A 21957-nucleotide genomic window follows, 5' to 3' on the forward strand; every position below is an offset into this window, starting at 1 on the left:
CTCTCCCCAACCACCCCAAAATCCTATCTCTGCTGTCATCAAAATTATATGCCATAAAGTCTTCTATATTAATTGATTCATTCAATAAATATTAATTGAGCATCTATAATGTGCCAAACACTGTCCTAGGTGCTAGGAACACCTAGGACAAAAATAATACAGTCTCTACCATCAGTAACTTACATTGTAGTAGGTACAGCAAGCTAAAAACATTACCATACAAACAGAAAATATAATGCAGATAGTAGTTTGAAGAAAAATAAAGCAGGATAAAGGGATAGAAAAATTAATATATGCTATTGTGACGGGCAAAAATCTAAGATGGTCCCCCAAGAAATTCTTGACCCCTGGTGTACAAGCATCTCTCTCAGTTATTCAAACAAACATGTAGGTACTGCCGTGACTTAATTAAGGTCCCAAATCAGGACCATAAGATAGGGAGATTACTCCAGTGGGTGTGATCTAATGACATGAGCCCTTTAAAAGCAGAGAGTTTTCTCCAGTTGGTTGCAGAAGAGAAGGGGATCACCTGACTAGGAATTCAGTCATCCTTAGGAGCTGAGAGCAGCTCCCAGCAGACAGCCAGTAAGGAAATGGGGACCTCAACCCTACAAAGGCATGGAGCTGAATTTGCCAACAACAATAACAACAATGAGCTGAGAAGAAGATTTTTCCCCAGATGAGAATTCAGCCCAGCCGACACCTTGATTTCAGCCTTGTGATACTTTGAGCAGAGGACCCAGTCATGCTATATCAGACTTCTGACCTAGACATCAGTGAGCTAATGAATGGGTGTTATTTTAACTTGCTAAGTTTGTAGTAATTTGTTATGTAGCAATTAATAAACAACCTAACAATTATTTAAGTCTAAGGGGTCAGAGATAGTTTCCCTGAAGATATGACATTTAAACTGACACATGAAGGAAATGAGGGAACTAGACATTTTGTTACACGGGGGAAGAATGGTCTAGGCAATGGGCATTTTGAGAGCAAAGGTCCTGGATGGTAGTCTAAATGGCATGTTCAAGAAACAACAGGAGGGCCCAGGGTGGCTAGAACCAAGTGAGCAAAGCAAGAAGAAATACAGTTGAAGAAGTAGTCCAAGCCAGATGATCCAGGTCATTTGGGTGGTAGTAGCTATCTCCAAAGATGGCCCCAAACAATTCCATCCCTTCCTGAACATGAATTCTGTTCCTCCCATCAAGAAGTAGTTTGTCCTAGCCTTTGAATCTGGCCTTTGACTAACAGAATGTGGAGAAAGTGACATTCTGGGACTTCTGAGTCCTGGCAACTTCTGCTTACTCTATCTTAGAACCTTGAGCCACCATGTAAGAAATTCAGAGTACCCTGCTGGAGAGGGAAGTCTGGAGGATGAGAATCTATGCAGAGAGAGGTCACATGGAGAAGCACATAGCCTGAGCATGACAATCTGAGACCTTATAAAGGATCACTGCTATGTGGAGAATAGGCTGCAGGGGACATGAATGGAAATTAGGAGACTAATTAACAGATTACTTCACAGTAGTCCACGGAAGAGACAACAATCTTTTGGACTAGTAAGGTAGCTACATGCGTGGTGAGAAATAATTGGGATTCAACATACACTTTGAAGGCAGAGCCAACTGAATTAGCTGATAGGCTGAATGCGGGGTATGAGGGGGGAAAAGGAGACAAGGACCATACTCAAGTCTGAAGCTGGGGAACACTGGGGTAAGATTCAGAAATTAACTGAAATTTTTGCTCTAAAAGTTGATTTTCTTTAGAGGATAACCACAACGTGGTAGGTACAACTAGGTACTTGTACTTTTTTTTTTTTTTGGCTGCATCAGGTCTTAGTTGCGGCACACAGGATCTTTCGTTGCGGCGTGCAGGTTTCTCTCTAGTTGTGGCGTGCGGGATCAGTAGTTGCAGCGTGTGAGCTTAGTTGTCCCGTGGCATGTGGGATCTTAGTTCCTCAACCAGGGATTGAACCCGCGTCCCCTGCATTGTACTTTTCAAAGTAACTTGATGGATCTTTGGCATATTTGACTGAGGCAAACCCAGTGTGGCAAGGAGACCCATGCTACTGTGGAGTTCATACCTGCCTAGACATAATGAATGTGCCATAAAACTGTATCAAATTTGGATAATCAACTTCTGCTATTAAAGGCACAGACTTGCCTTAATTTCTAAAGGTTAACTCCTACCTGTAGGCCTCTTTACAAATGATTCCAGATACACAGCTGAAAGTATATTTCCAAGAATGGCATTAGCCATTCTCCTTTTTATTTTTTTTTTAAAAAATTTATTTATTTTTGGCTGCGTTGGGTCTTCACTGTTGCGCACGGGCTTTTCTCTAGTTGTGGCGAGCGGGCGCTACTCTTTGTTGTGGTACACCGGCTTCTCATCGTGGTGGCTTCTCTTGTTGCGGAACACAGGCTCTAGGTGCAAGGGCTTCAGTAGTTGTGGCACGCGGGCTCAGTAGCTGTGGCTTGCGGACTCTAGAGCACAGGCTCAGTAGTTGCGGTGCACGGGCTTAGTTGCTCCGCGGCACGTGGGATCTTCCCGGACCAGAGATTGAACCATTGTCCCCTGCATTGGCGCACTGGCAGGCAGATTCTTGACCACTGCACCACCAGGGAAATCCCAAGCCATTCTATTTACATAGAAGGAGTGGACACCATAAACAGCAAACCTTGGTGTACACAGAGTTGGGTGTTTTTTAGCATAAATGCCACGGTTGTCTATAAGACCAAAAATGATTAATAAGAAACTTGTTGGACATGGGCCTTGGGGGACTTCCGGGCTGTTTTATGTAGGTTATTTGTTTGTATCTCAGAAAATGAAAACTTGTGAAATATGGAGTAAGATTTTGAGAGCTAATAAATAGGTGGGTTTAGAAGCTTGACCAAACGCCACTTCTGATCCCAACATCCAAAACCTCTCACTCCATCATCTCTTATATATTTGTCTTTTATCTTTTAAAAGGTGGAAACGGACTGGAGTTGGATGCCACCGGAGTACTGTATTCTTGCTAAAGACCAGAAACGCCAGTAACAGAAAACAATAATCAGCAAAGTAATGAAATTATTCTGTTTATACTTTAAATGAACCATCTATAAAAATGGAATCAGCAGCTATCAGACCATTAACAGATAAAAATGCCTAAGGATTTCACATATTGATTATCCCACCACAGGAGCTTAAGTTCAGTCAAGACTTTGTCATACTTTCAATGATCCAGTCATAAATGGGACCTAAAACACTGTTTATTAGAAATGAAGTATAACCTGAGAGTTCATGTGTTTGCCAACTGTCTGCTGGTACTACATTCTAGTCACCACCCCTCAAAACAGAGTATTTCCTTGTAGGTAGAAAGACATACACCTCAGATCCATCATCACTTTACATGAGTACTCTTACTACACCATACCGCATTGTTTTAAGAGTGTTGGCCCTACAGTAGAAAGACCTGGTTTTAAATTTTAACTCCTTAATTTAGCAGCTGTGTGACATGGAATAAATAACTTGATTTTTTTTGAGTCTCTGTTCCCCTTGTCTGTAAAATGGGGCTAATTATAGAATCTATTACATTGGGCTTTTGTGAAGATCAAATAAAATAATCTAAGAAAAGCCATGCTTAATTGGTTCACCACCTGGCATACAGTAAAGTGCTCAGTAAATCAACAGTCAATGAATTTATGACACTGCTGGAGCTAGGCCTTCTCTCTCTCTTTAAATATATCCTTCGTTCTCATTATGTAATATATTTTTTTCTATTTTAATTTTCATTGAAGTATAATATATGTAAAAGTACATAATCTTTTTTTTTTTTTTTTTGCGGTACGCGGGCCTCTCACTGTTGTGGCCTCTCCGGACGCGCAGGCTCAGCGGCCATGGCTCACGGGCCCAGCCGCTCCGCGGCATGTGGGATCTTCCTGGACCGGGGCACGAATCCGTGTCCCCTGCATTGGCAGGCGGACTCTCAACCACTGCGCCACCAGGGAAGCCCAAAAGTACATAATCTTAAGTGTACAGCTTGATGAATTTCCACAAGGTAAACATACTATGTAACTAGCACCCAGATGAAGAAACAGATTATCACAAGCCTCACAAGCCCTGCCTTGTGCTCCCTTTTTCAAGTTACCCCTAAGGGTAACCACTATACTCATTTCACTTTTTTTTTGACATCTTTATTGGAGTATCATTACTTTACAGTGAGTGGTGTGTTAGTTTCTGCTTTATAACAAAGTGAATCAGCTATACATATACATATATCCCTATATCTCCTCCCTCTTGTGACTCCCTCCCACTCTCCCTATCCCACCCCTCTAAGTGGTCACAAAGAACTGAGCGGATCTCCTTGTGCTATGCGGCTGCTTCCCACTAGCTATCTATTTTACATTTGGTAGTATATGTAAGTCCATGCCACTCTCTCACTTCGTCCCAGATTACCCTTCCCCCTCGCCATGTCCCCAGGTCCATTCTCTGCATCTGCGTCTTTATTCCTGTTCTGCCCCCAGGTTCTTCAGAACCCTTTTTTTTTTTTTAGATTCCATATACATGTGTTAGCATACGGTGTTTTTCTCTTTCTGACTTATTTCACTCTGTATGACAGACTCTAGGTCCATCCACCTCACTACAAATAACTCAATTTCGTTTCTTTTTATGGCTGAGTAATAGACCGTTGTATATATGTGCCACATCTTCTTTATCCATTCATCTGTTGAAGGACACTTATGTTGCTTCCATGTCCTGACTACTGTAAATAGAGCTGCAATGAACATTGTGGAATATGACTCTTTGAATTACGGTTTTCTCAGGGTATGTGCCCAGTACGGGGATTGCTGGGTCATATGGCAGTTCTATTTTTAGTTTTTTTAAGGAACCTCCATACTGTTCTCCATAGTGGCTGTATCAATTTACATTCCCACCAGCAGTGCAAGAGGGTTCCCTTTTCTCCACACACTCTCCAGCATTTATTGTTTCTAGATTTTTTGATGATGGACATTCTGACTGGTGTGAGGTGATACCTCATTCTAGTTTTGATTTGCTTTTCTCTAATGATTAGTGATGTTGAGCATTCTTTCATGTGTTTGTTGGCAATCTGTATATCTTCTTTGGAGAAATGTCTATTTAGGTCTTCTGCCCATTTTTGGATTGGGTTGTTTGTTTTTTTGATACTGAGCTGCATGAGCTGCATGTAAATTCCAGAGATTAATCCTTTGTCAGTTGCTTCATTTGCAAATATTTGCTCCCATTCTGAGGGTTGTCTTTTCGTCTTGTTTATGGTTTCCTTTGCTGTGCAAAAGCTTTTAGGTCCCATTTGTTTATTTTTGTTTCTATTTCCATTTCTCTAGGAGGTGGGTCAAAAAGGATCTTGCTGTGATTTATGCCATAGAGTGTTCTGCCTATGTTTTCCTCTAAGAGTTTTATAGAGTCTGGCCTTACATTTAGGTCTTTAGGTCTTTAATCCATTTTGAGTTTATTTTTGTGTATGGTGCTAGGAAGTTTTCTAATTTCATTCTTTTACATGTAGTTGTCCAGTTTTCCCAGCACCACTTATTGAAGAGGCTTTCTTTTCTCCATTGTATATTCTTGCCTCCTTTATCAAAAATAAGGTGACCATATGTGTGTAGGTTTATCTCTGGGCTTTCTATCCTGTTCCATTGATCTATATTTCTGTTTTTGTGCCAGTACCATACTGTCTTGATTACCATAGCTTTGTAGTATAGTCTGAAGTCCAGGAGCCTGATTCCTCCAGGTCTGCTTTTCTTTCTCAAGATTGCTTTGGCTATTCGGGGTCTTTTGTGTTTCCATAAAAATTGTGAGATTTTTTTGTTCTAGTTCTGTGAAAAATGCCATTGGTAGTCTGATATGGATTGCACTGAATCTGTAGATTGCTTTGGGTAGCACAGTCATTTTCACAATATTGATTCTTCCAATCCAAGAACATGGTATATCTCTCCATCTGTTTGTATCATCTTTAATTTCTTTCATCAGTGTCTTATAGTTTTCTGCATACAGGTCTTTTGTCTCCTTAGGTAGGTTTATTCCTAGGTATTTTATTCTTTTTGTTGCAATGGTGAATGGGATTGTTTTCTTAATTTCTCTTGCAGATTTTTCATCATTAGTGTATAGGAATGCAAAAGATTTCTGTGCGTTAATTTTGTATCCTGCTACTTTACCAAATTCATTGATTAGCTCTAGTAGTTTTCTGGTAGCATCTTTAGGATTCTCTATGTATAGTATCATGTCATCTGCAAACAGTGACAGCTTTTCTTCTTCTTTTCCGATTTGGATTCCTTTTATTTCTTTTCCTTCTCTGATTGCTGTGGCGAAAACTTCCAAAACTACGTTGAAGAAGAGTGGTGAGAGTGGACAACCTTGTCTTGTTCCTGATCTTACAAGAAATGGTTTCAGTTTTTCACCATTGAGAATGATGTTGTCTGTGGGTTTGTCAGACATGGCCTTTATTATGTTGAGGTAAGTTCCCTTTGTGCCCACTTTCTGGAGAGTTTTTTTTTTATCATAGATCGGTGTTGAATTTTGTCAAAAGCTTTTTCTGCATCTATTGAGATGATCATATGGTTTTTCTCCTTCAATTTGTTAATATGGTTTATCACATTGATTGATATGTGTATATTGAAGAATCCTTGCATTCCTGAGATAAACCCCACTTGATCATGGTATATGATCCTTTTAATGTGCTGTTGGATTCTCTTTGCTAGTACTTTTTTTTTTTTTTGCGGTACGCGGGCCTCTCACTGTTGTGGCCTCTCCTGTTGCGGAGCACAGGCTCTGGATGCGCAGGCTCAGCAACCATGGCTCATGGGCCCAGCCGCTCCGCGGCATGTGGGATCCTCTCGGACCGGAGCACGAACCCGTGTCCCCTGCATCTGCAGGCGGACTCTCAACCACTGCGCCACTAGGGAAGCCCTCTTTGCTAGTATTTTGTTGAGGATTTTTGCATCTGTGTTCGTCAGTGATATTGGCCTGTAGTTTTCTTTCTTTGTGACATGTTTGTCTGGTTTTGGTATCAGGGTGATGGTGGCCTCGTAGAATGAGTTTGGGAGTGTTCCTCCCTCTGCTGTATTTTGGAAGAGTTTGAGAAGGATAGGTGTTAGCTCTTCTCTAAATGTTTGACAGAATTTGCCCGTGAAGCCATTTGGTCCTGGGCTTTTGTCTGTTGGAAGATTTTTAATCACAGTCTCAATTTCAGTGCTTGTGATTGGTCTGTTTATATTTTCTATTTTTTCCTGGTTCAGTCTCGGAAGGTTGTGCTTTTCTAAGAATTTGTCCAGTTCCTCCACGTTGTCCATTTTATTGGCATATAGTTGCTTGTAGTAATCTCTCATGATACTTTGTATTTCTGCAGTGTCAGTTGTTACTTCTCCTTTTTCATTTCTAATTCTATTGATTTGAGTCTTCTCCCTTTTTTTCTTGATGAGTCTGGCTAATGGCTTATCAATTCTGTTTATCTTCTCAAAGAACCAGCTTTTAGTTTTATTGATATTTGCTATTGTTCCCTTCATTTCTCTTTCATCTATTTCTGATCTGATCTTTATGATTTCTTTCCTTCTGCTAACTTGGGGTTTTTTTTTGTTCTTCTTTCTCCAATTGCTTTAGGTGTAAGGTTAGGTTGTTTATTTGAGATGTTTCTTGTTTCTTGAGGTAGGATTGTATTGCTATAAACTTCCCTCTTAGAACTGCTTTTGCTGCATCCCATAGGTTTTGGGTTGTCATGTTTTCATTGTCATTTGTTTCTAGGCATTTTTTGATTTCCTTTTTGGTTTCTTCAGTGATCTCTTGATTATTTAGTAGTGTATTGTTTAGCCTCCATGTGTTTGTATCTTTTACAGATTTTTTTCTTGTAATTGATATCTAGTCTCATAGCACTGAGGTCGGAAAAGATACTTGATACGATTTCAATTTTCTTAAATTTACCAAGGCTTGATTTGTGACCCAAGATATGATCTATCCTGGAGAATGTTCCATGAGCACTTGAGAAAAAAGTGTAATCTGTTGTTTTTGGATGGAATGTCCTATAAATATCAATTAAGTCCATCTTGTTTAATGTATCATTTAAAGGTTGTGCTTATTTATTTTCATTTTGGATGATATGTCCATTGGTGAAAGTGGGGTGTTAATGTCCCCTACTATGACTGTGTTACTGTCGATTTCCCCTTTTATGGCTGTTAGCATCTGCCTTATGTATTGAGGTGCTCCTATGTTGGGTGCATAAATACTTACAATTGTTATATCTTTTTCTTGGATTGATATCTTGATCATTATGTAGTGTCCTTCTTTGTCTCCTGTAATAGTCTTTATTTTAAAATCTATTTTGTCTGATATGAGAATTGTTACTCCATCTTTCTTTTGATTTCCATTTACATGGAATATCGTTTTCCATCCCCTCACTTTCACTCTGTATGTGTCCCTAGGTCTGAAGTGGGTGTCTTGTAGACAGCATATATACGGGTCTTGTTTTTGTATCCATTCAGCTGGTCTACGTCTTCTGGTTGGAGCATTTAATCTATTTACATTTAAGGTAGTTATTGATATGTATGTTGCTATTACCATTTTCCTTGTTTTGGGTTTGTTATTGTAGGTCTTTTCCTTCTCTTGTGTTTCCTGCCTAGAGAAGTTCCTTTAGCATTTGTTGTAAAGCTGGTTTGGTGGTACTGAATTCTCTTAGCTTTTGCTTGTCTGTAAAGGTTTTAATTTCTCCGTCGAATCTGAATGAGAGCCTTGCTGGGTAGAGTAATCTTGGTTGTAGGTTTTTCCCTTTCATCACTTTAAATATGTCCTGCCACTCCCTTCTGGCTTGCAGAGTTTCTGCTGAAAGATCAGCTGTTAACCTTATGGGGATTCCCCTTGTATGTTATTTGTTGTTTTTCCCTTGCTGCTTTTAATATTTTTTCTTTGTATTTAATTTTTGATAGTTTGATTAATATGTGTCTTGGCATGTTTCTCCTTGGATTTATCCTGTATGGGACTCTCTGCGCTTCCTGGACTTGATTATTTCCTTTCCCATATTAGGGAAGTTTTCAACTATAATCTCTTCAAATATTTTCTCATTCCCTTTTTCTCTTCTTCTTCTAGGACCCCTATAATTCGAATGTTGGTGCATTTAATGTTGTCCCAGAGGTCTCTGAAACTGTCCTCAGTTCTTTTCATTCTTTTTTCTGCTCTGCGGTAGTTATTTCCACTATTTTATCTTCCAGGTCACTTATCTGTTCTTCTGCCTCAGTTATTCTGCTATTGATTCCTTCTAAAGAATTTTTAATTTCATTTACTGTATTGTTCATCTGTGTTTGTTTGCTCTTTAGTTCTTCTAGGTCCTTGTTAAACGTTTCTTGTATTTTCTCCATTCTATTTCCAAGATTTTGGATCATCTTTACTATCATTACTCTGAATTCTTTTTCAGGTAGACTGCCTATTTCCTCTTCATCTGTTTGGTCTGGTGGGTTTTTACCTTGCTCCTTCATCTGCTGTGTGTTTCTCTGTCTTCTCTTTTTGCTTAACTTACTGTGTTTGGGGTCTCCTTTTCGCTGGCTGCAGGTTTGTAGTTCCCCTTGTTTTTGGTGCCTGCCCCCAGTGGCTAAGGTTGGTTCAGTGGATTGTGTAGGCTTCCTGGTAGAGGGGACTAGTGCCTCTGTTCTGGTGGATGAGGCTGGATCTTGTCTTTCTGGTGGGCAGGACCACCTCTGGTGGTGTGTTTTGGGGTGTCTGTGACCTTATTATGATTTTAGGCAGCCTCTCTGCTAATGGGTGGGGTTGTGTTCCTGTCTTGCTAGTTATTTGGCATGGGGTGTCCAGCACTGTAGCTTGCTGATCGTTGAGTGGAGCTGGGTCTTAGCATTGAGATGGAGATCTCTGGGAGAGCTTTTGCCATTTGATATTACATGGAGCTGGGAGGTCTCTGGTGGACCAATGTCCTGAACTCGGCTCTCCCAACTCAGAGGCACAGGCCTGACACCTGGCTGGAGGACCAAGACCCTGTCAGCCATACGGCTCAGAAGAAAAGGGAGAAAAAAAGAAATAAAGAAAAAAAAAAGTAAAATAAAATAAAGTTATTAAAATAAAAATAATTATTAAAAATAAAAAGTAATAAGAAAGAAGAGAGCAACCAAACCAAAAAACAAATCCACCAATGATAACCAGCACTAAAAACTGTACTAAAAAAACCCAAACAAACAAACAAAAAAAACGGACAGCCAGAACCCTAGGACAAATGGTAAAAGCAAAGTTATACAGACAAAATCACACAAAGAAGCATACACATACACACTCACAAAAAGAGAAAAAGGAAGAAAAAATATATATCTTTTGGGAAGGCTGAGGTCTTCTGCCAGGGTTCAGTAGGTGTTCTGTAGGAGTTGTTCCACATGTAGATGTATTTCTAATGTATTTGTGGGGAGGAAGGTGATCTCTACCTCTTACTCCTCCGCCATCTTGAAGGTCTCTTTATTTCATTTTTTAAAATACGTATTTTTAAAAAAACTGCCTATACAATTTACAGTAGCATTAAAAAATGTAATACTTAGGAATAAGTTTAACAACATATGTGTAACACCTGAAAACTACAAAACATTGCTGAGGGAAAACTTAAAATACTTAAATAAATGGAGAAATATATGTTCACAAATTAGACTCAATATTGTTAAGATGTTCATTCTTTCCAGTTGATCTATAAAGTCAATGCAGTATCAATCAATCTAGCAGGCAAACTGACAAGCTGATTCTAAAATTTAGACAGAAGTGCAAAAGACCTAAACTTTAGCTGAGACAATCTTGAAAAATAAAAACAAAGATGGACTCACACTAATGAATTTCAAGACTTACAATAAAGTAATAGTAATCGGGCTTCCCTGGTGGTGCAGTGGTTAGGAATCTGCCTGCCAATGCAGGGGACACGGGTTTGAGCCCTGGACCGGGAAGCTCCCACGTGCCTCAGAGCAACCAAGCCCATGCGCCACAACTACTGAGCCTGTGCTCTACAGCCCGCGAGTTACAATGACTGAGCCCATGTGCCTGTGTTCCACAGCAAGAGAGGCCATGGCAATGAGAGGCTTGCGCACTGCAGTGAAGAGTAGCCCCTGCTCACCGCAACTAGAGAAAGCCTGTGCGCAGCAACGAAGACCCAACACAGCTAAAAATAAAAAAATACATTTATTTAAAAAAAAAAAAAAGAATCACACCCTTAAACTACAGCATGTGGTAACTTGATGGATGGAACTCTGTAGTATAGTCTATAAAAAAAAAAAAGTAATAGTAATCAAGATAGCATGGCTCTGGTGTAAGGACAAACATGTCGATCAATGGAACAGAATAGCAAATTCACAAACAATTTCACATATATAGCCAGTTGATTTTTGAGAAAGGTGCCAAGATAATTCAATAGGTAAAGGATAGTGTTTTTCAACAAATTATGCTGAAATAACTGGATATCCATATAGAAAAAATGAACCTTGTTCTCTAGTTTAGATCTTATTAAAAAATTAGCGGCGGGCTTCCCTGGTGGCGCAGTGGTTGAGAGTCCGCCGGCCGATGCAGGGGACACGGGTTTGTGCCCCGGTCCAGGAGGATCCCACATGCCGCGGAGCGGCTGGGCCCATAAGCCATGGCCGCTGAGCCTGCGCATCCGGAGCCTGTGAGCCACAACTATTGAGCCCGTGCACGTAGAGCCCTGCTCCAGAACAAGAGAAGCCACCGCAATAAGAAGCCTGCGCACTGCAACGAAGAGTAGCTCCCACTCGATGCAACTAGAGAAAGCCCATGCACAGCAACGATGACCCAACACAACCAATAAATAAATAAATAAAATTTAAAAATCTAAAAAAAAAAAAGTTAACATAAGTGGATTCTGGACTTATACATAGGAGATGAATTTCTAGAAGAAAACAAAACTTCTAGGAGAAAACAGAAAATCTTGGTGTTATTGGGATAGGCAAACATTTCATAGATAAGGCATAAAAGAACAAGAAAGAACAAACATATATTTTTTAAAAACTCTTAGAACTCGATAAGAAAAGAAAACAAGTAATCCTATTTTGTTTTGTTTTGTTTTTTGAAAGGGCAAAAGACCTGAACAGACACTTCACAAAAAAGGATCCATATACGGGATGACCAATAAACACATGAAAAGATGTTCAATATCATGAGTCACTTGGGAAATGCAAGTTCAAATCACGGGACACGACTACATAGTTATTAAAATGGCTAAAATTAAAAAGACTGACCATACTAGGTAGTGGCAACAACGATGAGCAACTGGGTCTTCCATACATTGCTGCCAGTAATGTTTAATAGCACAACCATTTTACAAAACAGGCTGACAGTTTCTTACGAAGTTATATATCTATTTACCATATGACCCAGGAATTTCACTCCTAGGTGTTTACCCCTTCCCAATGGAAAAAAAAATTTCCACACAAAAACTTGTACATGAATGTTCATAGCTGCTTCATAATAGTCCCAAACTGAAAGAATCCTAATGCCCATCAAGAGTTTAACTGATAAACAAATTGTGATATATCTGTACAAAGGAATAGTACTCAGCAATAAAAGAACAAACTACAGATACACAAAATGACAAGGATGAATCTCAAAAACATGCTGAATGAAAGAAGCCAGGCACAAAAAGAATATATTACTTTATGATTCTACTTATATAAAACTCTAGGAATAACAAACCTAATTTATAGTGATAAAAACAGAACAGTGGTTGCCTGGGGCTGGATATGGGGATGGGATTGACTGGGTAAGGGCACCAGTGAAGTTTTGGGGGTAATGAAAATGCTCTATATTGTTGACTGCTATACAGGTGTATACATTTGCCAAAATTCATCGAACTGGATACTTAAAATGGGTGTATTTTATTGTATGTAAATTATACCTTAATAAAATAGATTTTAAGAACTTCTAAGGATAGCATATTCCTAAGGATAAATGCCACCGTAATATTAATTTCATTCATAACTAAGATATTATATTTGTAAAGAACTCTGGAGATAAAGGTCTTTGTTATCAAGCCTCTTCCCTCTATCCTTCTCCCTTACGGATTTTCTACTAATGTCTAAAGTAAATGCAGCAAAATTTCAATTTGGGAATCTCAGAAAATCCACAGGGGTACAGTGAAAAAGTTCAAGTATTAAAAAATCAAAAGGTTGTATATTAGAGTGTATGGAAGTGACGGTAATGGTTACTTGTGGCAGTAGAATTGATTTGGCTTTCCCAGCAAAAGCCTGATGACTCAACCACTACTGTTCAAATGTCTAGGAAAGCTGACAAACAACCTCAGTTTAATGGTAACACTAACTTTCTGCCACCCCTGCACATCTCCTGTTCTGCTTTTCTGTTTACAATGAACAGTTATCTCCAAAAGAAAGAAAGAAAGAAGCCGTCAGGTGACAAACACACAAAATGAAAGGACTTAATAAGTATTTATACGACTGTCCTCAGCTTAGTCCTCAAAGGCCAAGGGCTAACATTTCCCTCCCTGAAAATATATTAAAGCATCACTTTCAAAATTACCATGAATTTCTCTGAAGCTGCTGCCTGGGCCAGGAGGGAAAAATATATACTTGCAGACACCAACTAGCCTAACCACCACCACGGCAACGTTAAGTGTGCTGACTTTGCTAACGGTACTGTGTGTAGGCTGGAAGATACAGCATGGACTGGCTGAACTTGATGGTAAGATGACAGATGTTTCTAGTTTGCATGTAAACCCTGCGTTAATCACAAGGAAGGGTATGTTAAGTAGAGAAAGGAAAATGTTCCAGATATAGGACAACATTTGGAATTGGGGGTGCAAGAACTAGATACAGAGAATAATATTGATGACTAGAGAGATGCAAATGATATTTAAGAATTCTGTTTGGTCTTAAGAAGGACTCTGAGGAAAGATTCTGGCATGATGAAACCCATGCGGGGTGGGGGGAAAGGGATATAATGATTACGATGATGAATGAATGTAAGAATAAAATGGGTAAAAGTTGTACTCGGGATAAGGCTGCAGCCTAAGAGGGATAGGACAAGAATTCTGACTAAGGCTGGAACTTCAGTGTTATCAATCAACCAACAACCATTTTTTTAAAAAAAATAGAAAATGCTTAAATTTTATTACTTTACACTTAAAACATAAAGTACAGAATGCCGTAAATAACAGGGAAGAAAAAGATAACATTACAAATCATTCAAACACAAAGACTGAGGAAAGAAAGTAAATTTCGGGTTGGGGTAGCAGGTTGATGGTGTAGTCAGGAGCTGACAATGGTGGTGGTGAAGAGCCTGATTTGCCCGCGGGGGCGGGTGGGGATTTCCTGCAGGAGCTAGTGCAGGTTCTCCCTGGAGGGGTGGTGAATTTTGACCTGGCTCTGGGTCTCCTGCAGGAGCAGCGGCGGGTTCTCCCTGCCCAGGTGGTGAATCATCATCTGGGGCTGGGTCTCCTGCTGGAGCTTCAGACTCTGCCTCGGTGGACTCCAGGTCCTACAGCTGACTCAGGGGAAGGTTGACACGGTGCTCCATGTTGGAGCCGGATGTGCTAATAAGCTCCCTGTGAGCCCAGGACAGGATCCTGGGGAGTAGCCTGGGTGGTGCTCGAGGCCAAGGCCTTTCCTGTTCACCTCTGGGCCCTGGTTCTAATGAACCCTCAGTGGCCACACTCACCGGGAGCCTGCACTGGCCCTCCCTGGCAGTGTGGTGCACTGGCTCCTCACTTGGGCAGATGAATTGGATGTCCCCATCAAGCAGCTCCTCACCAGTCTCTGGGGTGGGGCTCTGCAATGACAGTGACCAGCAGCTGGCCTGGCCCGGAGGTATCAGAGCCCTGCCTGGCCAGTATCTTATCACTGCTTCTTCTGCCCATTTGACCTTCTGCTCCCAGATCAGGCACAGACCTGTGTCTGCTCCGATATGCACTTAGGAGAAAGGATATACATCTAGAGGGCTTGTGACAAACCTCGGGTAGAAGGGCACTGCCTGGGCTCTCTACATCCAGCCCAGCCAGCTTTGACCTGGGGTGTGGACATAATTGGCCCATCAGACTTCTAACCCCTCATCAGCCTGCTCTTGCTTGAGGAAGACCGATCCCACATAAACCCCCACCTTCACACATACAGGGAGGGGACACAGGGCTACCAGGGTGGGATCAGAGTGATGTCTTGGCCTGAGCTGGCCTGCCCTGGGCCTCCCTGTGTTACTTTTTTTTTTTTTTTTAAATTTTTATTGGGTTATAGTTGATTTACAATGCTGTGTTAGTTTCAGGTGTACAGCAAAGTGAATCTGTTATACATATATCCACTCTTTTTTAGATTCTTTCCCCATATAGGCCATTACAGAGTATTGAGTAGAGTTCCCTGTGCTATACAGTAGGTCCTTATTAGTTGTCTATTTTATATATAGTAGTATGTATGTGTCAATCCCGATCTCCCAATTTATCCCTCCCCCCTTATCCGTGGTAACCATAATTTTTAACAACCATTTATTGAGTGACTAGTCTGTGCTAGGCATTCTTCTAGGTGCTAGGGAAACTGGTGAACAGGTAGACAAAGTTTCTTTCTCTGGTGAGGAGTAGAGGGAGAATATGTAATAAATATTTTAATCTCAGAAACCAGTAAGTATTGTGAAGAAAACAAAATAAGGTAACAAAAAACAGGAAGTGAATAGTACGACCTACTCTAACTGAGGTGGTTATGAAATGATGCTGAAGCAGGTAACATTTGAGCTGAGATCTGAAAGATGAGAGTCAAGCCTTGTGAAGATCTGGGGGAAAAAGCCTCCCAGACAGAAAGAAGAACAAGTCAAAGGTATATTCAAGTGAAAGAAAGAAAGGTGACTGGTATGGGTGGGGCAAACTGAATGAGGGGGAAAGTGGTGGGAAACGAGGTTAGTAAGGTGACGCAGGGCCAGATCATGTAAGGCCTTCCAGGTCACAGTAAGAAGTCTGGATTTCTTGTTAAGTGTAAAGGAGAGCCCCTGGAGGTTTAGAGATATTTAAATATGGCATCATCTAATTTATGCTTTAGAAATACTTATACTAGGTACCACACAGAGAAAGGGGAGTGGGGGGCATCTGGGGCAGTGGGGAGGGGATAACAAGGGCTAGTTGAAAGAGCAGAGGAAGGAAGACCAATTAGAGCTGATAAAATAATCCAGGCAAGAAGTGATCATGGCTAAGGTTAGAAGAGGTAGATTAGGAAGTGCTTAGAAGAAAGGTATTTTACCCTCACAAGAGAGGAAGGAGGAGAAAAGCCCTCCTTTTATATAACTGAGAATTATAAATCTAGGTTATAATACACATTTATTTCAGTATAGTGATTTACTTCTTCAGTAGGGCCGATCCTTCAAATATTTAATCTGGTACATTAACCTGGATAGGGATAAAACCAGGGTTCTTGCTCCTTGTGGCCAGGAGAAACAAGGTAAAACATTCAAGATTTTTGCATGGGAAAGAGGAGGAGTTTTTAGGTCTGTACTATTCTCTATTGGTTATTGCCAGGCTTCAGCTAAATAAGAATACAAAAACTTTGATTTCAAAGTGTTTTCCTACTGTTTTCCCTTGATTTCTTTGTAAAAATATCTCTTAAAAAAAAAGTCAACATTGTCTTCGTTAAATTAAGAGGAAATGATATTGTCTACATTTTGATTAGGACTGAAAGAAATAAGTAAGCACACCTAAGGATGGAGATGGTGATAGCAGGGAGACCCAGAACAGCTCTAGAACTTACAAAGAGCTAGGGTAGAAAAGAAAAAGGGACCCAGAAGGTTCAATAGAGTCCACTGGCACTTAAGCATCTTTTAACAAGTGAGTTTCAAGAGAAACTGAAAGAATTTGGCCATAAATTGAACATGCAGAGTAAAAGGTAATGAATGCTCAAAAGTGGAACCATAACTTTTAACATTTCCAGTTTTCCATTTTTAAAAAATCTCTATAACTTTCAGTGACCAAAGAAGTAGTCCCTTATCTTTGGGGGAGCGCCTCAGGTAAGAGTGCAAATGAAAAGAAAATGGTGGCTGCATGTATAGAACAGGACAAACATTTCAACAGGAGTAAGCATCACTTTTCTCAGTGGGATTATTGTATTAATATTTTAACAGCTTCTACTAAATATGATTATATATTAGGTGAACTCATAAATATGTCAGATCTGATTAGTGAACGTGGAAGACAGGAAGGGGCAGACTTGTCAGCAGAAGGAAAGTTCACATTATGAATTTGACTGGTTTCTAATAACCAACAAGAAAAAGCTTGCAATCACTCCAATTCTTTTAAATAAAACTTACCAGGAAATGAATTCACAAATGCCCGGGTATAAATGATTATTTAAAGACTGGACACTTGGCAATCTTTTTTTCTATTTACTAATTATAGGAAAAGCCATATAAAAAAATTCACCAAAATCACAACAAAGCCATTTTTATTACTTCTGGATTTTTGAGGGATAGGATAGTCACTTAACATATTTAGGTTTCAAATTGGGGCTCTTGTTTCTGTAGTGGGTTCCCTCATGCAATTTCATAGCTTCCAGGGTGATAGGTTCTTTTGTTCTAAACCAAGAAGCTCACAGCAGTTTAATTTACTGCTGCATTATGATAGCTACTAACCACGCACACCTCCAAGGCTGGTAAACGCACTGATGTAGACAGTGCCACCTTAAAAGGATTTTTGGATGGGTCTTAGTGATGGGGGGGAAAAAAAGGACATAATGTTTAATTATAAGAAATGATTGAAATAGGCACAGACATACCCCGGGTGCCTCTGCACTGCAGCAAGCTCTAAACTTGTTATCGTTAATGGTTTAAATTTCACTGTGCTAATCATTTCAGGACACAAGCCTTTCTTGATAATCTAATGAATTATTCCAACATCCTTCAGCAAAAAAAAAAAAAATCCTCCATGACAGCACTAATTACAAGACGTTTTCCCAGTGCTTATGTAAAATATGACAGAGCAGCAGCTTAGGGAATTGCAGAAAACTGCTTCTAATTTCCACTGAGAAACTGACAAACATCTCTCTTTCATCTCTCCCAGCTCTCAAGTAAGATTTAACTTTCTCATTTAGTTAATTACCGAGTGAGGATCATCATTTCCCTGGATCGGAGCGGCATAGAGCCTTTATCGTGTTAACTTGTGAACTTGATCGATGGCTGCTGCTAAAACTTAATAACTTCACCCCCTGGCAAATTGTAAGATAAATATAATAGGAGAAACTCTGACAGTAAAAACCTGCCAGAAATGAGCGCTGTGTTTATGTTTCTTTGCAGGCAGCAAAAAAACAACCGACAGCTTATTACTGGTTGCGTGTTACTTATATTTAAAAGACTCCAGGCAGTTAACTTTCTACGTACTGTTAAGACTTTGCTCACAAGATGGGGAAAAATGAGAAAAAGCACCAGTGATGCAGACTTGGGGAAATGAGGGAAGAAGGAAAAAAAAAAACAGGGAGAAGGGCAAAGCAAGGGAATATATTGTGTAAAATCTTTCAAAATGTCATGTTTATCATATAAAATGTCCAACCAGCACAAACAGGCATAAGATCCTTAAAAAAAATAATTCTGGACTTCTAAGACACTGTATGAACTATACCTAGGAGCAAAGCAAGAGAATTTCACTCACTCAAATTTTTTCAACGACTGTAAGTCCATGCCTGCAGAATCCAATTAACTGCAGAATTCCTAGATCTCTTTTCAAAAACCCCTGCAGCTAGAAAATCATTTACTAACTACACCATTTAACCCTTTCTGAAACAAGTACACTATAGCTAGGAAATGCATAACTTTGTGTAGAACATTTCATCTAGTCTTACATTCACCTTCCACACCTAAGCTAGCCAACTGCGAAGGAAACAGTCTGGAATTTTTTTCTTTTGGTCAAACTTGAATCTGAACTTGGAATTTTAACGTTTAACTGCAAGCGAATTGGTACCATGGCCTAGTACAGTATGAATTTTAAGCCTTTTATAACCAACGGTAGCAAAGACAATAGACAAGGTATAACAAATAATAGAATGGCTGCTCACCAGTGTCAGTCCCCTCTATCCCCCAAAACAAAACAAATCTCTATATAAACTGCTAATTCTGTTAAACTGACCACCCTCATAGTATAGTAATATTACAAACAACAAAATATGAACTAAATTTTGGGAAAGGTAGAGGAAGGCAGAAAAGGTCTTGTAGGACTTAGAGTTTAAGCCTAACTTGTGAGACTGTTTTTAACATCCATTATCTGCTATGTTTGCGCCAACAGCTGAAGGCTTCCTGTTGCAATCAAGGGGCCACCATTTTGAAAGTTGAAAGGATGTGGAAAACTGAATAGCAAAATGGCAAATCAGGGGCTTCCCTGGTGGCGCAGTGGTTGAGAGTCTGCCTGCTGATGCAGGGGACATGGGTTCGTGCCCTGGTCTGGTAAGATCCCACATGCCACGGTGCGACTGGGCCCGTGAGCCATGGCCACTGAGCCTGTGCTTCCGGACCCTGTGCTCCGCAAGGGGAGAGGCCACAACAGTGAGAGGCCCGCGTACCGCAAAAAACAAACAAAAAAGATGGCAAATCAAGTTCATATTCACTAGAGGATCAAATTTGATTCCTCATTTTTTTTGGTTTTCTTTCTTTAAATCAGGATTATTGGGGTCAAGCAAAGAAAGATCAATTGATTTTTTTAAAATACAGCATTTATAATAGACAAACTTTAGAAAATATGAAAAATACAGAAACACAAAGAACATAAAAATTGCCCATAATTTCCACCATCAACAAATAAACAGTGTTCACATTTTGGTGGATATATATCTTTCTGGTCTAAAAAAAAATTATTAGTCAATTATTTGATATGTGGGAGAGTGTTTCTGTGTCATCTAGAGAATTCTTTGTCTATAACATCAAATTAATCAGAGCAGGCAAAATCTATCTCCTTTGCTGAACACCTCAGAGAAGTCAAGATCTGATCCTATAGGATATAGAATTATAAGTGATTGTGAGTGTGGAAAGGAGGGGAGAGAAGAGGAGGAAGAGGCAGAGAGAGGAGGGAAGGAGTGAGGAGGAGGGAGAAGGAAGGGGAAGAGCGGGAAGAAAGGGAAGGGAGGCAGGGAGAAAGGAGAGAGCAAGGAGGAGAGGAGAGGTGAGAAGGGAGAGGAATGAAAGTGACTGAAGATGGGGAACAGGAGAGAGTGGGTAGGAGAGAGACGGGAAAAAGATGGGAAGGATAGCATGGATAGGAAGAAATGGCAAAGGGAAAAGAGATGAGGGGCAAGGAAATAGATGGAGGGAGAGAGTAGGGATGAGGTGGAGAGAGATGAGGGGGAAAGGAATAAATACAACCAAATGCAAAAGGGACCTAACATTGCCAAGCTCACCTACCTCAAGAAAAGCAATATGCCTGTTGGATGAAAAGGTCCTCTCCCATACAGTAAACATCAAGAGGGAGAGGGGATGAAAAACTACTTTTCTAAACCACTACTTAATGTTTTGGGCAGAATAATAAAGTTTAATTGTCTGGAATCTTGTTGCTCTTTCTGTAAACTTCCTCAGATAGAGGTTGCTCACCTGGATGTTAAATAATATTAATATTACCAAAATAAAATTTCTGTGATGGAGAAAGTTTTAACTAAGACACTTCTCCCTGACTTCTCCCTCACATCCTCCCTTAATTTTAGCATCAGAAAGCTAAGTTCTACCAATAAATAACAGGGAATGATAGAGGCACTGGCTGCCAGAGGAAAACACAGAGACACACTTAAAACGCAATTAAAAAGGAGAGAGAGGCATGGACATATATACACTACCAAACATAAGGTAGATAGCTAGTAGGAAGCAGCCACATAGCACAGGGAGATCAGCTCGGTGCTTTGTGACCACCTGGAGGGGTGGGATAGGGAGGGTGGGAGGGAGGGAGATGCAAGAGGGAAGAGATATGGGAACATATGTATATGTATAACTGATTCACTTTGTTATAAAGCAGAAACTAACACACCATTGTAAAGCAATTATACCCCAATAAAGATGTTTAAAAAAAAAAAAAGGACATGGGAAAAAATATAGTCAGTTTTAAATAAAGAAGAAAAAACTACCCTCCTCCTCTTTGTGTTCTAATCCTTACATTTTTGGGTCCAATAAAAGGTCTCAATGACTTGGTAAAACTTGCTCCTGAAGAAAGCCTTTGAGAAGCTATATCTAAAACTTGGATTAAGAAAATACAAGGTTTTTTGGGTTAGGATCTCAAGAAGCCAACTCGGCTTTCTAGAAGAAATTCAACTCTTTCCAAATGCTTGTTAATGCTTGTTAAATGCAGCAAGAAATAATCCTATGAGGCAGCAGCACAGGCCTCTCTTAGCTGCAGTGAATGAAGTAAATGACTTGTAACTTCTGGAAGTCTTGGTTATCTGCAGGTAAAACTTTAATAACCCCTGGAGCATCAAGGGACAAAAGACATTTCTCTCTGGAATACATGGGTAATTGTCTTCTTAATTTATCCAGGAAAAGCTTAGTTTGGATGCAGCATCTGTTTTTTTTTAGCAGAGGTGATCAAAATAACTTGCTCAAATTCATGTAAGTTAGTAGAGTTCACACTAAATTTCAAAATGCAGTTGTTACAAGTGTACAGTTTTTCTAAAATGAAATTCTGGACCTTTGGCTTTCTAATAACAATGAAGCTCCAAGTCAATGACTAAGACTAAATACAGAACACTAGGACTATTTTGTATAAAAGGATAAAGACATTTTCTATAGCCAAAAGAAGCTTACATGACCACCAAGACCACAAGTGCTACACCAAAGCCAGTTCAAATGCCTTTCTGCAGGAGTTCATGTTTATGTAATAGAATATCGTAAAAAAATAATACCATGATTTTGCACTGATTCTATCCGAGCACTACCATGTGTTCTTGGCTAAGTTACTTAACCTCTCTGTGCCTCAAATACCTCATCTGTAAAATGGTGATTCTCACAGTACTTAATTGGAAGGGTTAATGTTAG

At 39.9% G+C, this 21957-nt stretch overlaps 1 protein-coding gene across 1 annotated transcript in view; it reads right to left on the bottom strand.

Annotated features, from left to right (window-relative positions):
- The window catches only part of BTRC (beta-transducin repeat containing E3 ubiquitin protein ligase), a 180056-nt gene that overhangs the window by 25240 nt on the left and 132859 nt on the right, over positions 1-21957 (bottom strand). The gene's annotated exons all lie outside the window — the stretch shown is intronic.

Source organism: Phocoena phocoena, chromosome 16, assembly GCF_963924675.1.
Source record: "Phocoena phocoena chromosome 16, mPhoPho1.1, whole genome shotgun sequence".
In the NCBI taxonomy this organism is placed as follows: Eukaryota; Metazoa; Chordata; class Mammalia; order Artiodactyla; family Phocoenidae; genus Phocoena; species Phocoena phocoena.